General features: G+C 40.1%; 1 long non-coding RNA gene across 2 annotated transcripts in view; it reads left to right on the top strand.

The window, feature by feature from the left end:
* Window positions 1-14,802, top strand: part of Gm36594 — a 29,377-nt gene extending 14,575 nt beyond the window's left edge. The window contains exons 1-3 of one of the 2 annotated variants that reach the window (XR_876924.1): window positions 12,101-12,307; window positions 13,708-13,845; window positions 14,510-14,802. This is a non-coding gene — a long non-coding RNA (predicted gene, 36594). Of the gene's footprint in view, window positions 1-12,100; window positions 12,308-13,707; window positions 13,846-14,509 lie in introns of those variants that run through there. The other variant, XR_001782148.1, reaches the window with a different exon arrangement.
* The last annotated feature ends 2,691 nt before the right edge of the window (window positions 14,803-17,493 follow it).

The following is a 17,493-nucleotide window of genomic DNA, read 5'->3' as shown; positions in this document are numbered from 1 at the left end:
ATCTTCCATATGTCTTAAAATGTTTTGTCCTTGTATTCAATATTGATGTAGGCACTGTTTGGGCTATTGCAGGCAATAAAATGCAGATAATGTACATTTTTATGGCTTAATCTTCAGCATTTGAGCAAATTTCTATAGCACAGAACTTTGCAAAGCAAGTATAAGACATTAGAATGTTGAATTGTACTCAGCTCATCCTTTGATGATTTAATCTCCATAAAGCAGAAAGAAGTAACCAATGCTATGCTCCAAGTTCAAGTCAACATCATTTGACTTGGGTTCTTAAAAGCAACAGGTACTGAAAGGGCCTTCTAAGAAATGTCAGAGTGTCTTAGGTTTTGCAGAAGGGTAATGGCATTATGGTATGGACTTTAGGCTGGACAGAGTCTAAGAGGGGTTTCATCAATTAGAAGTCCATGCCAAGGTTGCTTAGAATGTCCCCCAAGAAATTCTAGTAAGACAGACAACCAGAATACTTGAGAAACCTTATGGATACATAGCAAAGACGTCGGCTCATGTGGAAGGTTTGTGAGAATAGAATGGACATGTCCTTTAGTATAGGCAATAAAAGTAGAACAAGCAATTGATGAAAGATTCCCATATAAAAATTATAATTTGAGTACAGAAGACTACGAATTAAAGTAAATGGACAGACAAGAGTTACAAAGCTGTAGGTCACATTGAAGAGATAAACCCGAAGAGGTGGCCCCAGCATCAATAGCCACAGGATGTCCAGTTAAATCAGTGCACAACATGAGCAAACCCAGATTTTGCAAGACAGTGGAATGATGTATTTAAAGTGTCAAGGGAGAACTATATACACAGATAAGCTGCTACTTGTGGGTAAAGGAACACAAAATTTTCTTTCTCCTTTCTTTTTCTTTTGTTCTCTCTTTCCCTTTCCCTTCCCCTTTCCTCCTCCCCCTTCCCCTTTCCTCCTCCCCCTTCCCCTTCTTTCCCTTTCCCTTTTCCTTTTCTTTTTCTTTTTCCTTTTCCCTTTCCTTTCCTTTCCCCTTCCCCTTTCCCCTTCCCCTTTCCCTTTCCCCTTTCCCCTTCCCCTTTCCCTTTCCCCTTCCCCTTTCCCTTTCCCCTTCCCCTTTCCCTTTCCCCTTCCCCTTCCCCTTCCCTTTCCCTTTCCCTTTCCCTTTCCCTTTCCCTTTCCCTTTCCCTTTCCCTTTCCCTTTCCCTTTCCTTTTTTCCTTCCTTCATATCTTTCTTTCCTTCCTTCTTTCTTTCCAAAATGCTGCCCCCTCCTGGTCCCTCCCTCAGAGACACTCTCCCCAAACCCCATCTACTTCTTCTGTGAGAGGATGGGGTCCACCCTGGGTATCACCCCACCCTGACATATCAAGTGTTTGCCAGACTAGGTGTATCCCCTCCCCTAAGACCAGACAAGGCAACCATGAAGACTGAGCTATATGAGTCTGCCACATGTGAGCTGAGGGCCTCATTCCAATCTATGTATGTTCTTTAGTTTGTGGCTTAGTCTCTGAGAGCTTCCAAGGGTTCAGGATAGTTGACTCTATTGGTCTTCTTGTGGAGTTTCTATCTCCTTCACGGCCCTCAATTCTTTCCCCAACTCTTCCATAGGTGTCCCCAGTCTCCATCTAATGTTTGCCTGTGGGTCTCTAAATCTGTTTCAGTCTATAGCTGGGTAAAGCCTAGAGAACAGTAATGCTAGGCCTCTGTCTGCAAGCATAACAGAGTATCATTAATAATGTCAGGGATTGGTGCTTGCCCACAGGATGGGTTTTGAGTTGGTTTAGACGGGACAAATTTTGGGCAGAAAGTTTTGTGGGTGGGTTGGTGTACTTATCCCTCTGCCTACAATTACCAGAAGAATTTAACACCCACACAGACTCTCATTAAAATAACCATTAAATGTATACTGCAGCAGAAGTATACTAAACTGTTTAGAAGAAATTTTTCACTTAATTTTATTTGTAATTAATTTTTTACACTCCATATTCCCCTCCCTGTCCACCCTCCGACTGTTCCACATCCCACACCTCCTCCCCACACCACCCTGTCTCCACGTAGATGTCCCCAGCCCCCACCCCACCTGACCTTTAAACTTTCTGAGACATCCAGTCTCTTGAGGGTTAGGTGCATCATCTCTGAATGAATACATACCCAGAAGTCCTCTACTGTATGTGTGTTGGGAGCCTCATATCAGCTGGTATATGCTGTCTGTTTGGTGGTTCAGTGTTTGAAAGATCTGGGAGGTCCAGATTATTTAAGACTGCTGGTCCTCCTATAGAATCACCCTTCTCCTTAGCTTCTTTCAGCCTTCCCTAATTAAACAACAGGTGTCAGCTGCTTCTGTCCATTGGTTAGGCGCAAATATCTGCCTCTGACTCTTTCAGCTGATAGTTGGGTCTTTCAGAGGGCAGTCATGATAGGTCTCTTTTTTGTGAGCGTTCCATAGCCTCAGTAATAATGTTAGGCCTTGGGACCTCCCCTTGAGCTGGATCCCACTTTAGGCCTGTTTCTGGACCTTCGTTTTTTCCTCAGGCTCCTCTCCATTTCCACCCCTGTAATTCTTACAGACAAAAACAATTATGGCTCAGAGGTGTAACTGTGGGATGGCAACCCCATCCCTCACCTGATGTCCTGTCTTTCTGCTGGAGGTGAGCTCTATAAGTTCCATCTCCCTACTGTTGGGCATTTCATCAAAAGTCCCTCCCTATGAGTCCTGGGAGTCTCTCGCCTCCCAGGTCTCTGGTGCATTCTGGGGGACCCCCCAACCTCTTATTTCCTGAGGTTGCTTGTTTGCATTCTTTCTGCTGGCCCTCGGGACTGCAGTCCTTTTCCCTCACCAAATATAAGATTAGGTTCCCCTCTATCCCTCTCCCACTGTCCCCTCCCGTCCATTTTCCCTCCCAAGTCCCTTCCTCCCTCCCTCCCTCCCTCCCTCCCTACTTCTGATTGTTTTCTTCTCTCTCTCAAGTGGGACTGAGGCACCCTCACTTGGGCACTTCAGCTTGTTGAGCCTTTTGAATTCTGTGGACTATATCTTGTATATTCTGTATGCGTGCTTTCTTTTTCTTTCTTTTTCTTTTTCTTTCTTTTCCTTTTTTCTTTCTTTCCTTTCCTTCCTTCCTTCCTTCCTTTCTTTCTTTTTTCTTTCTTTCTTCCTTTCTTTCTTTCTTTCTTTCTTTCTTTCTTTCTTTCTTCTTGGCTAATATCCACTTATTAGTGAGTACATACCATGCATGCACCTTAGAGTCTGAGTTCCCTCACTCAGCATGATATTTTCTAGTCCCATCCATTTGCCTGCAAAAGTCAGAATGTCCTCATCCTTAATAGCTGAGTAGTATTCCATTGTATAAATGAACCACGGTAACTCTAACCAAACAAGTGAAAGACCTGTATGACAATAACTTCAAGTCTCCCAAGAAAGATATCAAAGAAGATCTCAGAAAATGAAGAGATCTTCCATGCTCATACATTGGCAGAATTAACATAGTAAAAATGGCCATCCTACCAAAGGCACTCTATAGATTCAATGCAATCCCCATCAAAATCCCAACACAATTCTTCAAAGGCATGGAAAGAGCAATGCTTAAATTCATCTGGAAAGGCAAAAAAAAAAAAACCAGAATAGAGAAAACAATTCTTAACAATATAAGAACATCTGGAGGAATCACCATCCCTGATCTCAAGCTTTACTACAGAGCAATAGTGATAAAAACTGTATGGTATTGGTACAGAGAGAGATATGTTGATCCATGGAATAGAATTGAAGGTCCAGAAATAAAATCACACATTCTGGTCACTTGATCTTTGACAAAGACTCCAAAAATATACAATGGAAAAAGAAAGCATCTTCAAGAAATGGTGCTGGTCTAACTGGCTGTCTGTATGTAGAAGAATGAAAATAGACCCATATTTGTCACCTTGTACGAAGCTCAAGTCCACATGAATTAAGGACCTCAACATAAAACCAGATACACTGAATCTAATAGAAGAAAAAGTGGGAAAGAGCCTTTAGAAGAAATTTGAACAAAGAAAGAACCAAGAAAGATGTCTGTGTATGTGTGTGTGTGTGTTGCGTAGGGTGGAGGGGTTGGGAGGTATATAATGAAACAAATACTAGTTCTATAGTTGACTAACAATCAGGAAATTTTAATAAATATTAACTATAAACCTCAGAGAAAAACACATTAAAATAAGCATTTAACATTATTTATTTAAACAATTAGCACATGTGTACAAACAACAAAAGCGGAAAAGGTAAGTTTTATTTAAATAAAATGCATACATATATGCTATTGATTTGAGAATAAGGAGAATATGAGGAGTTGGTAGGAAAGCATCTAGGAAGGGATTAAGTCAGAAAAGGTAAGAAAGTGATGTAAATCTACTTCAACTAAAACGTGTTAAAATAAAACGTTAATTTGGAATTGGATCCTTTCAAAGTTCCCAGATATTTTCCAAGGTTGAAGAAAAGAATTAACGGTAGATGTACCAAGTATTATTTATGTTTAATGCAAAAGTGATGTTAACGGTGTAAATTGCATTTAGAAATATAGCAATATGATTGTAGCCAAGCATATCACATATCTGCTTTTGGCTAGAGTCAGCTATAGCATCTGTTATTATTTAATAGTAGCCAAGTAAGAAAAAAAAAGACATTTAATATAAAAATAGATTACAAATAAAACAATCAAATTATTAAAGTATACCTATCTATTTAAAAAATCACAACTATAGAATATATAATAAAACACGATTTGGATGTTAGAAATCGATTCTATAGTGCTTTAAACAGAAGCATCTAAAATGAAAATCATAGAGAAATAAAAATCAGAAAAAGAAAACATGGCAACTTCTGTAATTTGGTTGGAGAAAATAATGCTTTTGTAATTTTAACTCGAATTTACAACTAAGAAAGGAAAAAGTGGTAAATTCGAGGACATACGTGTTTCCACATCAGAAAATACCATAAAGTTTAATGGTAAGCACAAATCCAAGAAAAAATAATTGCAGCATAGGAGGGTATTGCTATAGAGTATCAATCTACGTGATTATTTACCTTGGAAAGCACACCACACAGACAGACTCTGACACAAGGATGTTATAGCTCATGATTCTCCCTAGAAGTGAAAATTCAAGTATCAAAGCCACCCAACCCAAAAGGGTGGTTATACACTGATACTGCAGAAATTATGTCATAGCTTAATTTGATGTTTCCATTTTCTTGCATATCTCCATATCTACCCACATATTTATAGGGATTTTATATCTATACTCATTACATCATTTAGAACTGTGTTTGAATTGTGTCATTCTCTTTCAACCTGCCTCTTATCCTTGCCAATTAGTTCTGACAGACTCATCCATATTGCTTCATGAAAATCAAATTTATTCATTTCTGTTGGTCTTAAATATCCTGTTAGAGTCTGGTAATAATGAATCTTCATTTTCCTAGAACTTGGCCACACATGACTTGCAAAATAAGCCCAAAATGAAGAATCTGCTTCCTCAATCGTTTTCTATTGTCATCTCGTTTTGAATGAAAATGAAGGCAATTGTCATTATCTGTGTGGGCCTCTAGAAATTTACTCTAGCATTTCTAGGCAAATATGCTTCCCAAAGTATGAATGGAGTCACCATCAGTGGGCAATTGTTCTATTCCGGGTCATCGTTCCAGTCAGTGTGTGTTCTGAAGTGCGAAGTGAAAATCCCCTCAGCTATGATAAACTATCGTCTTGTCTCTTTGCTGCTGAGTCTGCCATTGGTCTTTACATCACAAACTCTGGCGGTTATTAGGATGGATACCAGGGAAGTTGCCGCAGGTATATCCTCAATTTAAAGTACAGGAGCCTCCGAGAGAAAACCAAAAGGAGATACTTACTTGCAAGTACAGAATTCAGTGGAATAATCTTTTGAAAGCTAATACTGCAAATTCTATTATTGATACTTGAGTAATGTTAAATAGCCACTTAATGTCATTTTGGGAAACTTTCCTTTATTTCTTCATTAATTAATTGCCTACTCAATGGAATTACTTGATCAAAGGTAAATAGTCATATGACTTCTAAGAAAGCTTTTGAAAAGCATGTATTTCAGTATGGAACGGTTGATAGTCCCAAAGGAGACTTGGGGTTCTCATTTTTAATCATGGGAAGGGGGGTTGATTTCTAAATGTATGAAAGGGAGACCCATCCCTTCACTACACGGCCTTTCTTGTAATGACCAATCACTGCCAGCTGATATGTTAATTACATCATCACTGAGTTCTCTGTACAGACTTTCTTTGTTCTCTTTCCTTGTAGTCAATGTTGAAATAATTCAGATGGCGCACACACAGTAGTGTCAAAGACAGGTCAAGTTTGCTACAGAGTAAAAAGTTTCAGCCTCAAATAGGAAGAATGGACAATGTACAAAAGGACCACGTGTTTATCTGCATTTCAGGAAGGCTCTAGATAGTCGCTAGAGTTTCCACAACAACCGGTTTTCCCTGAGGATCTTTGTTCTGTTCATGTGTATTGAATCCTACAGAAGGGTCAATGGTAGATCCTTGTCCTAAATCGAAAGCCATTTGATTTACAGCAACTGTACAAGCCTTAGGGCTCAGAGCCAAATTTAGATAATTATGTATTAATGACTTTCTGCACCATTCAGGATACCTTAATGTTTTTACTCTTAGAGCTCGTGACTGGACTCAGCTCTCATTCTTCTGAGCAGTAATTAGAGCTGCAGACCCAGCCTTGTTTTATTGCTCTGACTATGAAGGAAAAGCCTTCTAAGAATATCCACTATGGAGCCTCGGCAGCAGCGGTCGCCATCTGGGTTCCGGGACTCCGCGGGACCTAGGAAATTAGCCTGAACAGGTTAGAGGGTGCGCCAGAGAACCGGACAGCTTCTGGGAAAGGCGGAAGCACAAAGCCGCTGAGGCAGCACCCTTGGCGGGCCGCAGACAGCCGGCCACCGTCCGGACCAGAGGACAGGTGTCCGCCTGGCTTGGGAGGCAGCCTCAGCCTCAGCAGCAGCGGTCACCATCTTGGTTCCGGGACTCAGCAGAACTTAGGAAATTAGTCTGAACAGGTTAGAGGGTGCGCCAGAGAACCCGACAGCTTCTGGGCCAGGCGGAAGCACAGAGCCACTAAGGCAGTATCCTTTGCAGGCTGCAGACAGAAGGAGGGGCACTTCGTTCTCATCAAAGGTAAAATCCTCCAAGAGGAACTCTCAATACTGAATATCTATGCTCCAAATACAAGGGCAGCCACATTCATTAGAGAAACTTTAGTAAAGCTCAAAGCACACATTGCACCTCACACAATAATAGTGGGAGACTTCAACACACCACTTTCACCAATGGACAGATCATGGAAACAGAAACTAAACAGGGACACACTGAAACTAACAGAAGTGATGAAACAAACGGATCTGACAGATATCTACAGAACATTTTATCCTAAAACAAAAGGATATACCTTCTTCTCAGCACCTCATGGTACCTTCTCCAAAATTGACCACATAATAGGTCACAAAACAGGCCTCAACAGATTCAAAAATATTGAAATTGTCCCATGTATCCTATCAGATCACCATGCACTAAGGCTGATCTTCAATAACAAAATAAATAATAGAAAACCAACATTCACATGGAAACTGAACAACACTCTTCTCAATGATACCTTGGTCAAGGAAGGAATAAAGAAAGAAATTAAAGACTTTTTAGAGTTTAATGAAAATGAAGCCACAACGTACCCAAACCTTTGGGACACAATGAAAGCATTTCTAAGAGGGAAACTCATAGCTCTGAGTGCCTCCAAGAAGAAACGGGAGAGAGCACATACTATCAGCTTGACAACACATCTAAAAGCTCTAGAAAAAAAGGAAGCAAATTCATCCAAGAGGAGTAGACGGCAGGAAATAATCAAACTCAGGGGTGAAATCAACCAAGTGGAAACAAGAAGAACCATTCAAAGAATTAACCAAACGAGGAGTTGGTTCTTTGAGAAAATCAACAAGATAGATAAACCCTTAGCTAGACTCACTAGAGGGCACAGGGACAAAATCCTAATTAACAAAATCAGAAATGAAAAGGGAGACATAACAACAGATCCTGAAGAAATCCAAAACACCATCAGATCCTTCTACAAAAGGCTATACTCAACAAAACTGGAAAACCTGGACGAAATGGACAAATTTCTGGACAGATACCAGGTACCAAAGTTGAATCAGGATCAAGTTGACCTTCTAAACAGTCCCATATCCCCTAAAGAAATAGAAGCAGTTATAAATAGTCTCCCAGCCAAAAAAAGCCCAGGACCAGACGGGTTTAGTACAGAGTTCTATCAGACCTTCAAAGAAGATCTAATTCCAGTTCTGCACAAACTTTTTCACAAGATAGAAGTAGAAGGTACTCTACCCAACTCATTTTATGAAGCCACTATTACTCTGATACCTAAACCACAGAAAGATCCAACAAAGATAGAGAACTTCAGACCAATTTCTCTTATGAATATCTGTGCAAAAATCCTCAATAAAATTCTCGCTAACTGAATACAAGAACACATTAAAGCAATCATCCATCCTGACCAAGTAGGTTTTATTCCAGGGATGCAGGGATGGTTTAATATATGAAAATCCATCAATGTAATCCATTATATAAACAAACTCAAAGACAAAAACCACATGATCATCTCGTTAGATGCAGAAAAAGCATTTGACAAGATCCAACACCCATTCATCATAAAAGTTCTGGAAAGATCAGGAATTCAAGGCCCATATCTAAACATGATAAAAGCAATCTACAGCAAACCAGTAGCCAACATCAAAGTAAATGGAGAGAAGCTGGAAGCAATCCCACTAAAATCAGGAACTAGACAAGGCTGCCCACTTTCTCCCTACCTTTTCAACATAGTACTTGAAGTATTAGCCAGAGCAATTCGACAACAAAAGGAGATCAAGGGGATACAAATTGGAAAGGAGGAAGTCAAAATATCACTTTTTGCAGATGATATGATAGTATATATAAGTGACCCTAAAAATTCCACCAGAGAACTCCTAAACCTGATAAACAGCTTCGGTGAAGTAGCTGGATATAAAATTAACTCAAACAAGTCAATGGCCTTTCTCTACACAAAGAATAAACAGGCTGAGAAAGAAATTAGGGAAACAACACCTTTCTCAATAGTAACAAATAATATAAAATATCTCGGCGTGACTCTAAGGAAGGGAAAGATCTGTATGATAAAAACTTCAAGTCTCTGAAGAAAGAAATTAAAGAAGATCTCAGAAGATGGAAAGATCTCCCATGCTCATGGATTGGCAGGATCAACATTGTAAAAATGGCTATCTTGCCAAAAGCAATCTACAGATTCAATGCAATCCCCATCAAAATTCCAACTCAATTCTTCAACGAATTAGAAGGAGCAATTTGCAAATTCATCTGGAATAACAAAAAACCTGGATAGCAAAAACTCTTCTCAAGGATAAAAGAACCTCTGGTGGAATCACTATGCCTGACCTAAAGCTTTACTACAGAGCAATTGTGGTAAAAACTGCATGGTACTGGTATAGAGACAGACAAGTAGACCAATGGAATAGAATTGAAGACCCAGAAATGAACCCACACACCTATGGTCACTTGATCTTCGACAAGGGAGCTAAAACCATCCAGTGGAAGAAAGACAGCATTTTCAACAATTGGTGCTGGCACAACTGGTTGTTATCATGTAGAAGAATGCGAATCGATTCATACTTATCTCCTTGTACTAAGGTCAAATCTAAATGGATCAAAGAACTTCACATAAAACCAGAGACACTCAAACTTATAGAGGAGAAAGTGGGGAAAAGCCTTGAAGATATGGGCACAGGGGAAAAATTCCTGAACAGAACAGCAATGGCTTGTGCTGTAAGATCGAGAATTGACAAATGGGACCTAATGAAACTCCAAAGTTTCTGCAAGGCAAAAGACACCGTCAGTAAGACAAAAAGACCACCAACAGATTGGGAAAGGATCTTTACCTATCCTAAATCAGATAGGGGACTAATATCCAACATATATAAAGAACTCAAGAAGGTGGACTTCAGAAAAGCAAATAACCCCATTAAAAAATGGGGCTCAGAACTGAACAAAGAATTCTCACCTGAGGAATACCGAATGGCAGAGAAGCACCTGAAAAAATGTTCAACATCCTTAATCATCAGGGAAATGCAAATCAAAACAACCCTGAGATTCCACCTCACACCAGTCAGAATGGCTAAGATCAAAAATTCAGGTGACAGCAGATGCTGGCGTGGATGTGGAGAAAGAGGAACACTCCTCCATTTTTGGTGGGATTGCAGGCTTGTACAATCACTCTGGAAATCCGTCTGGCGGTTCCTCAGAAAATTGGACATAGTACTACCGGAGGATCCAGCAATACCTCTCCTGGGCATATATCCAGAAGATGCCCCAACTTGTAAGAAGGACACATGCTCCACTATGTTCATAGCAGCCTTATTTATAATAGCCAGAAACTGGAAAGAACCCAGATGCCCCTCAACAGAGGAATGGATACAGAAAATGTGGTACATCTACACAATGGAGTACTACTCAGCTATTAAAAAGAATGAATTTATGAAATTCCTAGCCAAATGGATGGACCTGGAGGGCATCATCCTGAGTGAGGTTACACATTCACAAAGGAACTCACACAATATGTACTCACTGATAAGTGGATATTAGCCCAAAACCTAGGATACCCAAGATATAAGATACAATTCCCTAAACACATGAAACTCAAGAAAAATGAAGACTGAAGTGTGGACACTATGCCCCTCCTTAGAAGTGGGAACAAAGCACCCTTGGAAGGAGTTACAGAGACAAAGTTTGGAGCTGAGATGAAAGGATGGACCATTTAGAGACTGCCATATCCAGGGATCCACCCCATAATCAGCATCCAAACGCTGACACCATTGCATACACTAGCAAGATTTTATCGAAAGGACCCAGATGTAGCTGTCTCTTGTGAGACTATGCCGGGGCCTAGCAAACACAGAAGTGGATGCTCACAGTCAGCTAATGGATGGATCACAGGGCTCCCAATGGAGGAGCTAGAGAAAGTAGCCAAGGAGCTAAAGGGATCTGCAACCCTATAGGTGAATCAACATTATGAACTAACCAGTACCCCGGAGCTCTTGACTCTAGCTGCATATGTATCAAAAGATGGCCTAGTCGGCCATCACTGGAAAGAGAGGCCCATTGGACACGCAAACTTTATATGCCCCAGAACAGGGGAACGCCAGGGTCAAAAAGGGGGAGTGGGCGGGTAGGGGAGTGGGGGTGGGTGGGTATGGGGGACTTTTGGTATAGCATTGGAAATGTAAATGAGCTAAATACCTAATTAAAAAATAAATAAATAAATAAAAGGGGGAGCTAGCTCATGAAAGTAAAGACTAAAAAAAAAAAAAAAAAAAAAAGAATATCCACCATGGAGACCCCAGTATCCACCAAGGCTCCTGGTATCTAACTAGCTGTAGGACATGAATTATTAGATATTATCCTTTATGCTTTTCTTTTACTTTTCTTGAATTTTTACCTTTTTTATATTAAATTTTATTTTTTTTACTTATTCACTTTACATCCCATTCACTGTGCCCTCCTGGTCACCTCCTCCCACCAACCCTTCCCCATCCCTCATCCCCCATCCCCTTCTCCTCTGACCAGATGGGGGCCTCCCTATGTATCCCAACCCCTACCCTGGCACTTCAAGTCTCTGCAACTCTAGGTGTCTCCCCTCCCACTGAGGCCAGACAGGGCAGCCTAGCTAGAACATATCTCACATATAGGCAATAGCTTTTAAGATAGCCCTCACTGTTGTGTTTTATAAAAAAGAAAGAAAGAATCAGGATATGTCTCATAGAGAGACAATATGGTGTGGGGAGAAAGGATGCCTCTGTGGGCCCATGCTGAGGCAGCCCTTCCCCGAAAAATGAAGTTTATTTAGAGCATGGGAAGGGGAGTTGGGAAAGGGGGGCGTAGAGGAGTAAAGACGAGCCATGAACAGGTGAAGAGAGGGGGAGGGGAATGGGGAGAGAAGGGACAGAGAGGGGAGAGAGGAAGAGGATAAGAGAATAAGAGAGTGAGGAGGGGCAAGCAGCCCCTTTTATAATGAGTCAGGCGTACCTGGCTATCACCAGGTACCTGTGGGTAGAGCCTAGAACAAATACTAACAACTGCTCCAGTTGTGTAGAATCCACATGAAGACCAAGCTGCATATCTGCTACATATGTGCAGGGAGGCCCAGGTCCAGCCCTGTATGTTCTTCGGTTGGTGGTTCAGACTCTGAGGGCCCCAAGGGTCCAGGTAAGTTGACTTTATTTTCTTCCTGTGGAGTTCCTTTCGCCTTTGAACTATTCACAACATGACAGAGTAGAATGCAATGTAATGCAACCAGAGCGGCATAGTGCAAAAGATTTTCAGGCAATTTTGGTTAGAGAAATCATTTCAATAAATAAAAGTAGAGATTGCAATATATCCAGGGGTACCTGTGTTCATCTGTGATTGAAAATTGGCCAATCAAAGAATAGTGGCAAATGAGTTTCACTCTGGAAGATGGGGCAATAGGGTCAATAAGTTAGAGGTCGGTCTTAACCACATATCAAAATCTTAAAAATAAGTAAATAAATAACTCAAAAATCAAAATTAATGTCTATCAATTGTTGATCTTAAAAATGTAATAACATCCTAACTAGGTAGAATATGAAAGACCTGGAGTTTTGTGAGAAAGATGTGTTTCCTTGAATTCACCATGGTAAGCTCAGTTCACATAAAACCAGAAAGCTAATTTGGAAATAAGCATCATACCTTTTTAAACTAAAAACTTATATTTTGGTATTAAAATAAGTAACTGTGGGTGGAGCCTAGAAGAAATTCTAACACCTGTTCCAGTTGTTCAGAAAATCCAAACTCTGTCTCTAATACCTACACTGTGCCTTTTAACTACCTTCTTTTGGTCTCTGTGGGTTCCTATGTATACACAAACACACACACACACACACACAAACACACACACACACAAGCATGTATATATGTGTACATGAGTGTATGTTCAAGTACACACTCATAAAAATAAAATTAAATACACAAATATTTTTAGATTATAGCTCCATAGATAATTATTTAGTCTAGACTCCATATACTAACTCTCAGAAGGTGGATGTGAGTCAGTAGATAGAAGGGGATGATGGTTTTGTACATTTTAAGATATGAACCATGCTTACTTTATGAGAAAATTTAAAAATAGCATAATAAATTTTAGTAAAAAAAATTCATTTTTATTTACTGGCTTAACAAACTGATTAATAACTTCATGTGTTGACAAATCGGGAAAAGATGTTCTTTCTATATATTGAATGAAGTCATTTTAGTCATCTGAGAGTTTAGTCTGAGGACCACATATTTTAGAAAAACATATTACATGTTTTATATGCTTTGCACTGCCTAACAAATATCTTAGACAAATTTCTAAATGTATTTATTTCCATAAAAAAGATTGTGACTTATTTTTACTGTTTTCCCTACAGTGACTACTATGTAATTAAAAAATAGAGCTTAAAATTAAACCTTTAAGTAAAAAACTTGTAAATTTCCAAAGGTTCTAAAAAAAAACACCCAGCTGTAGCTGTTAGAGATTCTTATAACCCTTAAAGCATGGACATAGAAGACAAATGATGATTAAGAAGAATATGAAATGTCATCACTAGGTAAACCCAGCAACACAGCACAAGAGAGATAATAATAGCAACTAATTATCAATTTCCTGCGATGGATGCTTAAAGAGCAATTACATAAGAGCAACCCATAAAAGTCCTCAGAGGATAGCGTTCCTGGGCAAAGGCAGAGTGAGTATTGACTGAACGACTAGCTCCCATAATGACTGCTCCACAGGCATGTGCTTTATCCCCTGGCTTGTAGTTGTCTGGTTTTTCACATTAAACTCAGCAAGTGATGCATCTACTCAGTGGGTAGAAGGGGTCTTCATTCATTTCGCCATAGCACACTATTACAAAAGACCTGAGTGCAGGCACATGGTTCTCAGTTTGGGAGGTTGAGAACTCAGAGGTCAAATGATAGATTGTGTTTTTTCGCTGTTGTTTTGTTGTTTTTGTTTTGTTGTTTCTTTGGTTTTTTTTTTTTTTTCTTGTTTTTGGTTTGTTTGTTTTGCTTTTGTTTTGTCCACCCCCCCCACCCCCCAGGGACTCTCCTTTTGGCTCGCAAAACTATAAACAGCATTCTCATGTGGTAGCAAGGGGAAGCTATGGCACTGAGCCCGCCACAGGGTCTCAACCCTTATGACCTATCTAAACCTGACTACCTCCCAAAGGACCCACCTGTCTCATAATCATATTGGACATGAGGTTTCAACTCATGGCTTGAGAAAGGACAGAATCACCTGGTTTACAAAAGAAAGAAGTAAGTCAGTGTTAGCAAGGGCCAGGTCTAAGGAGTCGGCAAATTCTTCTGCATACTCCCTTTCAGTTTTACTTCTTGTTCCTCTCTTGTCAGACAGCCTGGACTGGAGGCTTAGAAGAGACACCTGAAGGAAACCATCATCCCAGCCACAAGGATTTCAGCCCTGACCATCATAGGTCTGCTAAACTTTGGACAGCTTCTGGCAATAGAGCATTAGAGATGCCAGATAAGACCAAGATCAGCAGCTCAGGTCTCCACAGCGGAATCCCCAAATGCCCTTTGGCTAATGAAAACTAGCCAATGGCCATTGGGTTTTAAGCTACTTCTTTGTGGAGTGGCAAGTTAACAAAGTGATACCTAGTACTAAATACCTCTTTGGGAGGCAATTTCTCTTTTGGCTCTGTATATTATATGTTAGATATTTGAAGCATGTGAGTTGTTCAGATTCTGGGCTGTAACTCAACAATTTGGCTTCTCTTAGATAATTATATACATATAACTGGCATGCCACGTGGAATTCACATTTAGAGATCTAATTTCTAATCCAAAATAGCATAAAAACTGGTAAAAAAAAAATTCACTTTAGAATTAATGGTCACAGCACACACACCAAGATCACCCTAAAGGAACATTATTACCATAATGTTTTAAAAAAAAAAAGAAAAAAAATGAACTTCAAAGGAACTGCTATTATTTCCAGCATAACAAAGGAAGTCGATGGCAGAGACTATCCTTTGATGACTGTTTTCTCTGTTCAGAAATAGCCTCCAGCTGCTATCCTGCCCAAACCGGCAGAGACAGCAAACGTGAGCCAAGCTCAGGGCAGGGAGAAGAGAGCTGGCTTTGCAGGACCTGACACTGTGTGGGTAGAGGAACATCTAGTTGTTGGTGACTATCACTGAGATCGCCAACACACTGCACTGTTTGCCACTAGAAGGCTGAACCTAAAACTTTGCCTGTGTAAAATTCTCATCAGAGGCCTGGCCTCCAGAGACAGCCATTGTGTGAAGCCTGTTGTAGATGACATTGGCAGTGTCCATGTGGCGGGGCCCATCCTGCTCTGTAGACTCTAATTCAGACCTGAAGCATAACTATGCTGTTTATTGTTATTAATTTTTGTCATGTTTTTGTCAACATGATGGAAAGAAGGAGTTTTTTTTTTTTTTTTTTTGTCATTCTATTTTTTTCCTGGCTTTTACGTAGGACATTTTGATATGGTTCTTCTCAAACGAAAGACAATAAACTAAATTAACAAGTTTCGTGGGCTTGAATACATACATGAAGTTTACTTGAGACTCTAGACTTTTCCCAATTTTATGGAACCAATGGTATCCTTCAGTTCACTTCTGGAAATAAAGGGACTGCTGCATTCTCTTGTTTATGTCAATACATACACCAAATTTTATTGACACTATTACAGTTTCTTTCCAAAAAGTGACTTTTCAGTGAATATAATTGTTGAAGGAGGAGTGTCCTCTCAGGAACTTACAAGGTACTGACTCCATTCACAAGCCCTTTGCCTAATACTGAGTACCTTCCAAACGTGTTTGCCCCTAGGACCTAGATATAAGGGTTATATTTCAACTCATGGATTGTGTAGAGAAACTGAATTCAGTCCAAACCAGTCTCCCGGGCTGGAGAACTTTATTTCTACAGCCTGAACTAAGACAAATATTCAGTTGGATAAAGGGATAACCACAGTTAAAGTATGCCAGGAAATTTCATTTCTTGTGATAAATAGAAAGCTATGCCTTCATTTTTAAAAAATATGCTAGGTTAGTACACATGTAAAATATCCAGAGTGTATATTTTTAAAACTAAAGAGAATAATGTCTAAAGTCATGGAAGGGGCAGAAAAAAATAAGTTTAAAAAGCAAAAGAATACAATTCAATTTTAATGCAAATATATATGCAAAGAAGTAAGAAACTCCTCGAAGAACAAATAGAAAATGCAGTGAAGTGTACATTGTCTGTGGGAGGGGTGTAAATTGTGGCCAAAGGGAAGATGACAGCATATTATGCTTCCCTACAATAACCACAGTGATAATTTTTTATTAGATATTTTCTTCATTTACATTTCAAATGATATTCCCTTTCCTAGTTCTATCTCCAAAAGTCCCCTATAACCTCCCCCAGCCCTGCTCCCCAACCCACCAACTCCCGATTCCTGGCCCTGGCGTTCCCCTGTACTGGAGCATATAACCTTCTCAAGACCAAGGGTGTCTCCTCCCATGGATGGCTGACTAGGCCATCTTCTGCTACATATGCAACTAGAAACACAAGCTCTTGGGGGTACTGGTTAGTTCATATTGTTGTTCCACCTATAGGGTTGCAGATCCCTTTAGCTCCTTAGGTACTTTCTCTAGCTTCTCCATTGGGGGCCCTGTGTTCCATCCAATACATGTCTGTGAGCATCCACTTCTGTATTTGCCAGGCACTGGAATATCCTCACAAGAGATAGCTATTTTAGGGTCCTGTTAGCAAAATCTTTCTGGCATATGCAATAGTGTCTGGGTTTGGTGGTTGTTTATGGGATGGATCCCCAGGTGCAAAGGGGCAAAATTCCTGAACATAACACCAATGGCTTGTACTGTAAGATCAAGAATCAACAAATGGGACCTCATAAAATTGCTAAGCTTCTGTAAGGCAAAAGACAAAAAGGCCACCAACAGATTGGGAAAAGATCTTTACCAATCCTAAACCTGATAGGGGACTAATATCCTATATATACAAAGAACTCAAGAAGCTCGACTCCATAAAATCAAATAACCCTATTAAAAATGGGGTACAGAGATAAACAAAGAATTCTCAACTGAGGAATACCGAATGGCTGAGAAGCACCTGAAAACATGTTCAACATCCTTAATCATCAGGGAAATGCAAATCAAAACAACCCTGAGATTCCACCTCATACCAGTCAGAATAGCTAAGATAAAAAATTCAGGTGACAGCAGATGCTGGTGAGGATGTGGAAGAACCATCCAGAGACTGCCCCACCTGGGGATCCATCCCATAAACAACCACCAAACCCAGACACTATTGTGGATGCCAACAAAAGCTTGCTGACAGGAGCCTGA

Source organism: Mus musculus, chromosome 17 (assembly GCF_000001635.26).
Source record: "Mus musculus strain C57BL/6J chromosome 17, GRCm38.p6 C57BL/6J".
Lineage (NCBI taxonomy): Eukaryota > Metazoa > Chordata > Mammalia > Rodentia > Muridae > Mus > Mus musculus.
Note: the sequence above shows the minus strand (reverse complement) of the source record. Positions and strands in the feature narration are given on the sequence as shown.